Source organism: Aquarana catesbeiana, linkage group LG10 (genome assembly GCF_042186555.1).
Source record: "Aquarana catesbeiana isolate 2022-GZ linkage group LG10, ASM4218655v1, whole genome shotgun sequence".
NCBI classification, from domain to species: Eukaryota; Metazoa; Chordata; class Amphibia; order Anura; family Ranidae; genus Aquarana; species Aquarana catesbeiana.
In genome coordinates, this window is record NC_133333.1 from 33,599,138 (window position 1) to 33,612,083 (window position 12,946).

Sequence of the window (12,946 nt, forward strand, 5' to 3'; positions counted from 1 at the left end):
AGGAGGAGGGACTGGGTGGATTTGTGCTAGAAAAAGTGATTTGGGGGATTTGTTCTAGGAGGGATTGGCAGGAGGATTTGTGCTAGGAGGGGGGATCGGGGGGGGGGGGTGAGTTGGGGGTGGGGCATAATAACTGTGTAGTGGATACTCCCACTTTGAATTAGATATAATGTTGAGGAGTGACCCGCTGCTGCAGTCACCTGATAGCTTATCAGTATCTAATATGATTGGTATATATATATATATATATATATATGGAATGGTGGGGCTGCGCTGCTGTAGCGATTGCCAAATTAATTTAGGTAACAAAGCTCACATGACATCGGTGTAGAAGGATGTAAATAATGGCGATTCAAATAATGTGACATCGAACAAATCAATATCTAAAACGTGAGAATTCATCTAATAATACAATACAGACCACGTCAGGTGCTGATAACAGTGAAATAAATATTAGAAAAAGGGGCAAATACCGCAAATAAATATATAAAATACGAAGACATTCATTTGTCAATTTGCAGCGATTGATATGAAGACAGAAGAATATTAACAGTGATTTATAAACATACGACTCCAAAGTAAAGGGGGAGATGGAAGATCTGAGGTGACTTTCACACTGGAGGCGTTTTTCAGGCGCTAAAGTGCTAAAAAAAATAGCGCCTGTAAAACGCCCCCCCAGTATGAGACCCCCGAGGGTTTTCACACCGGGGCGGTGCGCTGGCAGGACGGGGAAAAAAGTTCTGCAAGCGGCATCTTTGGGGCCCCCCGCCATTGAAATCAATGGCCAGCGCTGACGATGCCCCTGCAAAGTGCTTCAGCGGTGGAGCTTTTAACCCTTTTTTGGCCGCTAAAGTGCCCTAAATTGTTCTCTCTTGTAATCCTTTCATATAATGATGTCCCTTTCCAGTGTTGTGGGGGGAATTGTGCTGGGAGGAGGGGGGCCCCGGTCAGGTAGGGGGAAGGAGCCCCTGTCATGTAGGGTGTCGGGGCCCCTGTGGTGTACGGTGTGGGGCCCCTGTGGTGTAGGGTGTGGGGGGCCCCTGACTGTGGTGTCGGGGGCCCCTGGGATCTCTAATGACAGCTCTGAGTGTGAACGGTGATTTCTCTTCCCTCAGACCAGATAGGAGGAGAGAAAACACTGACAGATCATGACACAATCCGGGTCCCGCCCCCGGACCCGCCCCCCCCTGTCAGGTGACATCGCTCCTAATCACTTACTAGGTCTCCGATAGATGTCCTATGAAGAAGCTGGGGGTGTGGTCTCCGATTTCTCCACTGCAGGGCGCTGTGTTTGTTCTGTCAAAAGACCGGCGAAAAGACGCGTCCTCCTCCGGCACAACCTACAGCAAAGATGGCGCCGCTCAGCCTACGCGTGCATGAAAAACCGTTATCCGAACACCGGCCCCCTCGGCCAATCAGATGGGGCGCGCGCTGTCTCCTACGCAGTTTATCCCCAATGTACAGTGACAGGAGACATATAGCTGGAGAGGGGATTCAGCTTTATCCTCCCTCCAGCCTGCAGGTGGCAATAGAGAGCGCCGCTGTGTATTGAGGGAAGGCTGCCCGTTCTTCCTCTCCTCTATCCCTTTGTCACATTACTGGAGGGAGGAAGGAGACGCTTCTCGGTGTCTGTAAGTACTGAGGGGGGTCTGTACTGATTGATTATCAGTGCAGCCCCCCAGGATGCCCACACAGGACCACCAGGGATGCCAATCAGTGCCCACAATGGATGCCAATCAGTGCCCACAATGGGCTTCACTGATTGGCAGGCATTATTGTTTGGCACTGATTGGCATCCATCAGTACCATGCATTAGTGTACATCAGTGCCCATCCGTGCCTCCTATCAGTGCCCATCAATGCCCATCCGTGCCCCCTATCAGTGCCCATCAATGCCCATCCGTGCCACCTATCAGTGCCCATCCATGCCACCTATCAGTGCCCATCCATGCCACTTACCAGTGCTCATCTGTGCCACCTATGTGTACCCATCAGTGCTGCATATCAGTGCACCTATCAGTGCCCATTAGTGCCGACTTTCAGTGCCCCATCAGTGCCTCATATTAGTGCCCATCATCAGTGCCACCTCATTGGTGCCCATCAGTGAAGGAGAAAACTTACTTATTTACAAAGTTTTGTAACAGAAAAAAAAAAAAACATTTTTTTTTTCTAAATTTTCGGTCTTTTTTTATTTGTTTAGCAGAAAATAAAAATCCCAGAAGTGATCAAATACCACCAAAAGAAAGCTCTATTTGTGGGAACAAAATTATAAAAATTTAGTTTGGTTACAGTGTTGGATGACCGCGCAATTGTCATTCAAAGTGCGACAGCGCTGAAAGCTGAAGATTGGTCTGGGCAGGAAGGTGTAGAAGTGCCCGGTATTGAAGTGGTTAATATTAAACACCTGAGTATTACTTCACATTGTCCCTACTCCGCAGTGTCACTTTGTGAAACAAAAAACAAACCCTCAATTTTTCCCCATAACCTCCAGCCAATCTGATGCGGCTTTTGACGTTTCAAAAAAACGGGTGTGATCTCTATCCGTGACCCTCAATTTGCGGGTAAAGGAGATTTTACTATTTTATTATCCAATTTATTTTACAATTTTGTTTTTTATTTTTTTGAAACACTTTTTAAAATATTTCGCAGTGCTTCTGGGGAAGGGGGTGGGGGGTATGGGGCAGTGGATGGTGTCAATATCACACAGCGGGCTGGAGGAGGAGAACACGGGGGACAGTCGGGGCTAATCGTTGTGGTGGAGGGACAGTTGCTAACACTGATCTCCCTGTATCGCTATAGGCTCTAATAGGCTTCACATTAGGGTGGACTCGCTGCGCAGAGCATTGCACTCGGAGCCCACCCAAATGTGTTAGAAAAGCAAATGAAGATTCACTTTTCTAACACTGAATCGCCTCTCTGCTGGTCGGGAAGCACAGGTCTGTTACCCGTTTCCCGATTGGCTGAAAAGTCAGACAATCCTATTGGATGCCAAGGAGGAGGGGAGGAGACGCACTGGCTGAAGCCGTGATCTTCAAAGGGAAGAGGACACAGGAGACACTGCCAAGTGTTTATTTTTGTATTATTTTTATCACAATGCTGGGGGGGGGGGGTAATGGACAGTGTCAGTAGGGTAATGGATGGTGTCAGCAGTTTTTTGTTTTTACTATTTTGTTATCTATTTTTTATTTTTTTTTACAATTTTGTTTTTTATTTTTTAAACACTTTTTGAAATATTTCTTTCACAGTGCTTCTGGGGAAGGGGGTGGAGGGCGGTTTGGGGCAGTGGATGGTGTCAATAGTTTTTTCTTATGTATTTATTTTTTTACAATTTCATTTGTTTTTCTTTTTTTTTTTTGACAATGCTTTTTGGGGGAGGGGCTTGGGGCTATGGACAGTGTCGGTATGGGGGTGGTGTCAGTAGTTTTTTATTTTATTTATTTTTTATAATTTTATTTTGTAAATATTATTGTATTTTTTTTTATCAGCCCTGTTGGGGGGCTTTGGTGAGATATCAGGGGTCTAAACAAACCCCTGACATCTTCCCTTTGAGACAGAGAAAGGGACTGAGGACACAGATTCCCAAGCCCCTTTCTGAGCAGCCTCAGCATTGAAAATGAATGAACAGGAGACAGAGGCTCCTCTTCATTCATAAATGGAAGCAGCGTAAACCCCCAGTTTACTCTGCTCAGTTACCAGGGGACACAGGAGCGATCATAGCGATCGCCCACTGTGTCCAATTCAGACAAGGACCGGCCCCTTCTTCTGCTCTCCATCCTGACATCCCCCACAGCAGCTGGCGGGAGGGGCGAGGAGGTAAGCCGTCTGTGGAGGGGGGGGGGGGCGATGGGGGCAGAAAAGGAGCACACAGCGGGCTGGAGGAGGAGAACACGAGGGCAGAAGAGAACATGGGAGGAGGACATGGGGGACAGTCTGGGATGATCGGTGCTGTGGGAGGACAGTTGCTAGCACCCGATCTCCCTGTATCACTTTTCAGTTGACAGCTGAATGTAGAAAAATGTAAAATAATGCATTTGGGTGGCAAAAATATGAATGCAATCTATACACTGGGGGGAGAACCTCTGGGGGAATCTAGGATGGAAAAGGACTCGGGGGTCCTAGTAGATGATAGGCTCAGCAATGGCATGCAATGCCAAGCTGCTGCTAACAAAGCAAACAGAATATTGTCATGCATTAAAAAGGGGAATAATTCCAGATAAAGCAATAATTCTCCCGCTCTACAAGACTCTGGTCCAGTCGCACCAGCGCAGTTTTAGGAAAAAAGTACACAGTACACAGACCCCCCTGCACAGTACGCAGACCCCCCTGCACAGTACGCAGACCCCCCTGCACAGTACGCAGACCCCCTGCACAGTACACACACCCCCTGCACATTACCCAGACCCCTTGCACATTACGCATACCCGCTGCACAGTACACAGACCCCCTGCACAGTACACAGACCCCCTGCACATTACATAGACCCCCTGCACATTACGTAGACCCCCTGCACATTACACAGACCCCCTGCACAGTATCCAGACCCCCTGCACATTACACAGACCCCCTGCACATTACGTAGACCCCCTGCACATTACACAGACCCCCTGCACATTACACAGACCCCCTGCACAGTATCCAGGCCCCCTGCACGTTACGCAGACCCGCTGCACAATACATAGTCCCCCTGCACAGTGCATAGACCCCCGACACAGTACACAGACCCCCTGCACATTACACAGAGCCCCTGCACAGTACGCAGACCCCTGTACAGTACACAGACCTCCTGCACATTAGGCAGACCCCCTGCACAGTACACAGACCACCTGCACAGTACATAGACCCCCTCCACATTACGCAGACCCCTTGCACAGTATACGGACCCCCTGCACATTACGCAGAGAAAATTGGCAGTCCACTGGCCCGGGTGTGTTCGCATACTGACCTAAAATTAGTTTTGGGTGAATACTCTGTACACAGACAATTATGAATCTCCTGAAGAAGCTATATATTGTAGCGAAACATGTCGAGAATCACGTTTTTGTACAGTAGCTACACTTCATTCATTAACGTTTTGCTCTAAATATGCAGTTTTAATATAAGATTGTTATCTTTTTTAACGAATGTGTTAAATAAAAACCTGCTACTTTTACTATACATGGTATAGTTTTTTTCTTGTTCCAGGCACTTTAAAAGTCTCCTCGTTCCAATTTTCAATTTTTTCTAATAATTTGGGATGTGGTACCTTGCTCCACCTATCCTTGGCTGATTTGCTCTATCTTTTCAATACAATCTATTTTAGGATTACCATCAACTATGTTTTATGAGGACAAACCTACATAACCCACACAATGGCAAATCAGACAGACCCTTGCACTATATACGGTAGATGTTGGCAGATCTGAAAAAAAGATTGTACAATCAGATTGTATAGCACATGGTCAGTTTTAGATCTACCAAAGGTATGTAGTGCAAGGATTGATTGGATCATTTAGGTAAAATTCTTGTAGGTCTTAAAGCGGAAATCCCACTAATGCCACATCGCTAGATCTGGTGAGAGAGCTTTATGGCCGCTACTTATTACCACCACTATAGACTGAGCCATTAGGAACAACCTACTATGGGAGGGGGACCCAATAAAATGTTTGCCCAGGGTCCAATCCAGTGGCTGATGGTGCTCAAATTTTTTTTTTTTTTGGGGGGGGGGGGGGGCGCAAACGAACTGAAAAATTCAGAAAAATACTGAAACAAAAACATCAATTGCAGCCTCTGTGCCCATCATATGCAACCAACTGTGCCCATCATATGCAACCAACTGTGCCCAGCAAATGCAGCCAACTGTGCCTAGCAAATGCAGCCAACTGTGCCTAGCAAATGCAGCCACTTTGTCCATCATATGCAGCCAACTGTGCCCATCATATGCAGCCAACTGTGCCCATCATATGCAGCCAACTGTGCCCATCATATGCAGCCAACTGTGCCCATCATATGCAGCCAACAGTGCCCATCATATGCAGCCAGCTATGCCCATCATATGCAGTCAACTGTGCCCATAATATGCAGCCAACTGTGTCCATCATATGCAGCCTCTGTGCCCATCAAATGCAGCCAGTTGTGTCCCATCAATTGCAGCCTCGGTGCCCATAATATGCAGTTACTATGCCCAGCAAATGCAGCCAACTGTGCCCATCAAGTGCAGCCTCGGTGCCCATAATACCATAATATGCAGCCACTGTAAACCCTCCCGCCCGCTGTCTGCCCAGCACTTGCCCCATCATGCTAGGCGGCCAATGGGATCGCCTCTGCCTTCAGGCAATCAGGTGACCGGTATTACATCCACGCCTCCTGATTGGCTGAGAGGCATTTTGAATGAATATTTGCTTTGCTAACACATCTGGGTGGACTGCGACTGCAATGGTTTGCACTCGTAGTTCACCTTTTTTTGAAGCCTATTAGAGCCTCTAATCAGGTGCTTCAAAAACACCAGCCGCCCCCCCCATCGCTGTAATTCAGGCGCCCGGCATCCGAAAAGAGACCAGATGCCTGAATATGGGGTGGCAGTGGCAACCATGGATAGATTCATGCAATGCATGAACCTATCCATACTACACAGAGGGGGTGACTGGAGAGAGGGGGCGGCGCCCATGCGCCTTTAATGGACGCACCGCCACTGGTACAATCAATAAAAAAGACGGCCCATCACAGAGCCCAGCTTGGGATCCAGCCTGCATGAGTGCCAACATAGCAAGTGGTTTGCTATGGGGACGCTCGGAAGAGGGGAGGAGCTGAGAGCACCAGCAAGGGATCCCAGAAGAGGAGGACCAGGGCTGCCCTGTGGAAACCCATCGCACAGAGAAGGTAAGTATAACACGTGATCACCAGCTGCTGACCACCACCACAAAAAAGATTTCCTACCTGGTCTGGGTCCAGATGTTGGGCCTCCGCTGTCCCTAAATGGAAGAAAGGAAAACAGATAAGTATAAAATACACCAAAATTCATATACATTTTTGCTTTGTCATACATTTGTAATGTTTTAAAAAAAAATGTACATAATACTTATAAGTACTTACTGTACCTTTTTATGATGCAGAATGAAACCCGTCTGCTGACCGCCACCACGAAGATGTCCAGATATTTGACCTCCACTGGGAAGAAAATGTAGGAAAACATATATAATTATTCAAAAGTCCATTTAGTTTTTGCTTTTTCATATTTTTATCAATATAAAAAATGTACAATGATATATTTTTATGGGGTTTTTATAGTTTTTACTGGTTTCCTTGATTTTGAATTTTTTTTTTCATTTTTTTCGTTTTTGTATTTTTTTTCTTTTTTTTTCTTTTTTTTTTTTTTTTTTTGGTTAAAACTGCTGCAGAGGGGACGAGTGTAGTAAAGGCACTGAAGGACCTTATGGTCTCCGGAAAGGGTGATGGCGAACCATCCGCTGAAGCCCAAGCAGGATTCGCTGTCGGTCTTCATTGGACAGTGGCGTCTAACTGGCTGGATGGTCCGCGGACTCATCGGTGGTAAGGTGGGGAGGATAAAACCTATAACAAGAATAACATTTTAGTATGAGGATGAAACCCTGCAATACAAATAGTTGTAATTATAGAACAGAAACATTCAGACTTGGTTCACATATATGCGAATTGGATGAGTTCTGAACCGCATCTAATTCGCATAACACGTGAACCAGACTGGCTTTCAATGGAGCCGGTTCACATAAATGCTGCCCGGTTGCGGCACAAATTAAAAAAGGGTCCTGTGTGTGTGTTTTTTTTAGCCTGGTTCAGGTGCGATTTAATTGTTAAATTGGCACCTGAACCGCTGAATGGAAACTGCACCGGACTCTGCACAGAAACGGGTCCCGCGTATATGTGAACCCAGCCTTAATATTTTTCATTTTAGCATATACTGATCATTTTAACCGCTTCCCGACCGCCTCACGCAGATATACTGCGGCAGAAGGGCACGTACAGGCAAAATAAAGTACCTATACGTTGCCCTTTAAGAGGCAGCTTGCGGGCACGCGCCCACCGGGAGCTCCGTGAGTGTGATTGCGGGTCCCGTGGACTTGAAGTCCGCAGGGATACCCACGATCGTCTGTCCCCTTACATCAGAGTTGCCATCAGTGTCCCCCACAGCAGGTGTCCCCATCAAAGTCCCCCCACAGCAGGTGTCCCCCACAGCAGGTGTCCCCATCAAAGTCCCCCCACAGCAGGAGTCCCCCATCAGAGCCCCCCACCAGAGCCCCCCACAGCAGGTGTCCCCTATCAAAGCCCCCCACAGCAGGTGTCCCCCATCAGAGCCCCCCACAGCAGGTGTACCCCATCAGAGCCCCCCACAGCAGGTGTCCCCCATCAGAGCCCCCCACAGCAGGTGTCCCCCACAACAGGTGTTCCCCATCAGAGCCCCCTACAACAGGTGTTCCCCATCAGGGCTCTGATGGGGAACACCTGTTGTGGGGGGCTCTGATGGGGAACACCTGTTGTGGGGGGCTCTGATGGGGAACACCTGCTGTGGGGGGACTCTGATGGGGGACACCTGCTGTGGGGGGACTCTGATGGGGGACACCTGCTGTGGGGGGCTCTGATGGGGGACACCTGCTGTGGGGGGACTCTGATGGGGGACACCTGCTGTGGGGGGACTCCATCACGCTCTGATGGGGGACACCTGCTGTGGGGGGACTCTGATGGGGACACCTGCTGGAGGGGGGACTCTGATTGAGACACCTGCTGTGGGGGACACCTGCTGTGGGGGGCTCTGATGGGCAACACCTGCTGTGGGGGGCTCTGATGGGGGACACCTGCTGTGGGGGGCTCTGATGGGGGACACCTGCTGTGGGGGGCTTTGATAGGGGACACCTGCTGTGGGGGGCTCTGATGGGGGACTCTGATGGGAGACACCTGCTGTGGGGGGACTCTTGATGGGGACACCTGCTGTGGGGGACACCTGCTGTGGGGGGACTGTGATGGGGACACCTGCTGTGGGGGGCTCTAAAGGGGACACCTGCTGTGGGGGGCTCTGATGGGGGACACCTGCTGTGGGGGACACTGATGGCAACTCTGATGTAAGGGGACAGAGGCTGTATTGGGGGGGGCAGAGGCTGCATTTTGGGGGGGGGGGGCAGAGGCTGTATTTGGGGGGGACAGAGGCTGCATTTTGGGGGGGAGACAGAGGCTGCATTTTGGGGGGGAGACAGAGGCTGCATTTGGAGGGGGGGAGACAGAGGCTGCATTTGGGGGGGGCAGAGGCTGCATTTGGGGGGGACAGAGGCTGCATTTGGGGGAACACAGACTGCATTTAATGGGACACAGGCATGCTGCATTTGGGGGGGGACAGAGGCTGCATTTGGGGGGACAGAGGCTGCATTTGGGGGGGGGACAGAGGCTTCATTTGGGGGGGGGGACACAGGCATGCTGCATTTGGGGGGGGGGGGGAGAGGCTGCATTTGGGGGGACAGAGGCTGCATTTGGGGGAACAGAGGCTGCATTTAATGGGACACAGGCATGCTGCATTTGGGGGGGACAGAGGCTGCATTTAATGGGAACAGAGGCTGCTTTTAATGGGAACAGAGGCTGCATTTAATGGGACACAGGCATGCTGCATGTAATGGGACACAGGCATGCTGCATTTGGGGGGGGACAGAGGCTGCATTTAATGGGAACAGAGGCTGCATTTAATGGGACACAGGCATGCTGCATTTGGGGGGACAGAGGCTGCATTTGAGGGGGGGGACAGAGGCTGCATTTGGGGAGACAGAGGCTGCATTTTATGTGACAGAGGCTGCATTTGATGTGACACAGGCTGCATGTAAGGACGGACTGCTGGGGACACCTGATGGCATCTGGTGGCAGGCGACGTGGCTAGTGACACACTCGGGGCTCCCACTGATTCTGCATTATGGTGAGTTGAATGATTTCATTTTCTATTACAATGTAATAATAGTAATAATGCGCTTCAATCATCCTGACACCATAACAACCATGGTGCCGGGATGATTGAAGCGCTAACACCAGGTGTTTGGAGTATCTTTATCTGCTGATTGTTAAACTTTCTAGAATACACATTTCTATTGTTGTGTAGGATCTAGGCCTGCTGTCCCTCTCTCCCTCTCCCTCCATCCCTCGTTCATCTCAGACGCTAACCACACCACCTTAGAGCCACGCCCACTATTTCGCTGAAACCACGCCCATTTTCACCAAGTGGGAGGGGTCAAAAGGGAAGGGCGGGGTCTGGCGCCCTCCCATCCTAAAACTTCACCAGCCGCCAATGGCACTTATCACTTAGGTGTCCCCTACTTACATAGGGGGGCTGCAGGTGTAAAATAGTCTGAAGCGCGGATCTGTTGATATATTTATAATTGCCACTGGCAGGATGCTGTCAGTAGGACAGTGGACAGTGTCAGTAGTTCTTTATTTTAATTTTTTTTTTACAATTTTATTATTTTTTTTTATTTTTTTTTAATTTTATTTCAAAATGCTTTTTGGGGGCCAGTGGACGGTGTCAGTAGAGCAATGGACAGAGTCAAAATTTTTTTTTTTTTTGTTTACAATTTTATTTTTTAATTTTTTTTTCCAGTTCATTTTTGTATTATTTTTTTCACAATGATGGGGGGGGGGGGTAATGGACAGTGTCAGTAGGGTAGTGGATGGTGTCAGCAGTTTTTTGTTTTTACTATTTTATTATCTTTTTTTTTTTAATTACAATTAATTTAAGTACAATTTTGTTTTTTATTTTTTTAAACACTTTTTGAAATATTTTTTTCACGGTGCTTCTGGGGAAGGGGGTGGAGGGCGTTTTGGGGCAGTGGACAGTGTCAGTAGAGCAGTGGATGGTGTGAATAAGTTTTTTTTTATGTATTTATTTTTTTACAATTTCATTTGTTACAATTTTTTACAATGCTTTTTGGGGGGAGGGGCTTGGGGCTGTGGACAGTGTCGGTATGGGGGTGGTGTCAGTAGTTTTTTATTTGATTTATTTTTTACAATTTTATTTTGTAAATATTATTGTAATTTTTTTCTCAGCCCTGTTGGGGGGCTTTGGTGAGATATCAGGGGTCTAAACAAACCCCTGACATCTCCCCTTTGAGACAGAGAAAGGGACTGAGGACACAGATTCCCCAGTCCCTTTCTGTGCAGCCTCAGCATTGAAAATGAATAAACAGGAGACAGAGGCTCCTGTTCATTCATAAACGGAAGCAGCGTAAACCCCCAGTTCACTCTGCTCAGTTACCAGGGGACACAGGAGCGATCGCCCACTGTGTCCAATTCAGACAAGGAAGGGGTCGGTAAATTATATATATGAATGTAATCTATACACTGGGGGGGGGGGGGGGGGGGCATCTGAGGGAATCTAGGATGGAAAAGGACCTGGGGGTCCTAGCAGATGATAGGCTCAGCAATGGCATGCAATGCCAAGCTGCTGCTAACAAAGCAAACAGACTATTGGCATACAATAAAAAGTGGATTAATTCCAAAGATGAAGCAATAATTCTCCCGCTCTACAAGACTCTGGTCCAGCCGCACCAGGGCAGTTTCAGGAAAAAAGTACATAGTACACAGACCCCCTGCACAGTACACAGACCCCCTGCACAGTACACAGACCCCCTGCACAGTACGCAGACCTCCTGCACGTTACGCAGACCGCCTGCACAGCACACAGACCCCCTGCACAGCACACAGACCCCCTGCACAGTACGCAGACCGATGTACAGTACACAGACCCCCTGCCCATTACAACACACACTTATAAGTAGTGGCCCCTTACCTGCAGGTAATGGGGTGACAGCATAGACCAATATTAGGAATGGCAGCCCATTCTCGTGGTGCAGGGGTTAAATCCTTCCAGGTGGCGGGGTACCAGCGTAAGACCAGTAATGGGGGCGATAACCTTTAGTCCTATACACGCTAGCCTCATAGTGTCCCCCGTGTCCACCGCAGGGGGATTGCCCAATAATATTGGGTGCCTCACATTTTGCCGCCCCTGACCCCATTTGGGTCTTGATTGGTAAGCCAGACTCAACTTTATAAACTTACTCCAAGTATCTTGTAATAATTGTATATGAGTGTCCACTCCCCCCTTTCCCTTCCCTCTTTGCCAACTATTATCTTTATAATTTGTGACAATATCAATAAAGAATTGTATTTCCCTCTAGATGTACAAGGCCAATTCCTCCTGAGGAAGTGAATGTATTCGCGAAACATGTAGGGGAACCCAAATTGGACCTACATCTTCAGAAGCCCCACTACACTGTGGGGTTCTTACCTCATAAAGTCTGTATAAAATAATCTTTTTTGCTTCTGTATGCAACAATATTTTTAAATCGTTTTCTGTACTTATGTGTTAAAACTGTCTATGTACAATAAAAAATTTTTATATTCAATCGCTTCATCCCTGGGTACCGAGATAGTCTATTCCCATTTTTTGTCTTGGGGCATTTATTGGAGTAGCTCCAGGCAACCCCTTATCATTTAGCTGTACCAATCTTTACACTAAACCAAAAACACTATTTAATTCATTTTTAATATTAAAAGTAAACCCCCCCATCCATCCATGTCTCTATGTATGCTTTATTTTGTTGAGAAATCACTTTGAAAAACATCCCCCTAGCATTTCTGGCCATCACCATCTTGAGCAAGGGCAATGATTCATGTAACATTTACTTCCTGGATTCCATCTGCCTTTAGCTCAGGCCTGCATGCAGGAGTGTGCTTAGTTGAGAAAAACCCTCCTCCCCTCCTGAAGACTCCGATATTTGCCTAGGCAAGAAACCAGGAAGTAACTGAAGAAATGTTTAAAAAAAAAAAGTTTATAACAAGTAAATATGGTATAATTTTCCATCTATTTACTAAGACTAGCAGCATGAGGATTAAAAATAATGTTAATTGATTATAATGATTAACTGAGACAAGTACACACACATATGGATATGCTTTATTCATAATTC

The 12,946-nt window shown here is 47.7% G+C and overlaps 1 long non-coding RNA gene across 1 annotated transcript; it reads left to right on the forward strand.

The window, feature by feature from the left end:
- The first annotated feature begins 1,581 nt into the window (after positions 1-1,581).
- On the forward strand, positions 1,582-12,319 carry LOC141110015 (uncharacterized). Its single transcript, XR_012236209.1, has 5 exons — positions 1,582-1,631; positions 7,088-7,155; positions 7,373-7,528; positions 9,804-9,903; positions 12,155-12,319. It is a non-coding gene; the product is annotated as an uncharacterized lncRNA (long non-coding RNA).
- The last annotated feature ends 627 nt before the right edge of the window (positions 12,320-12,946 follow it).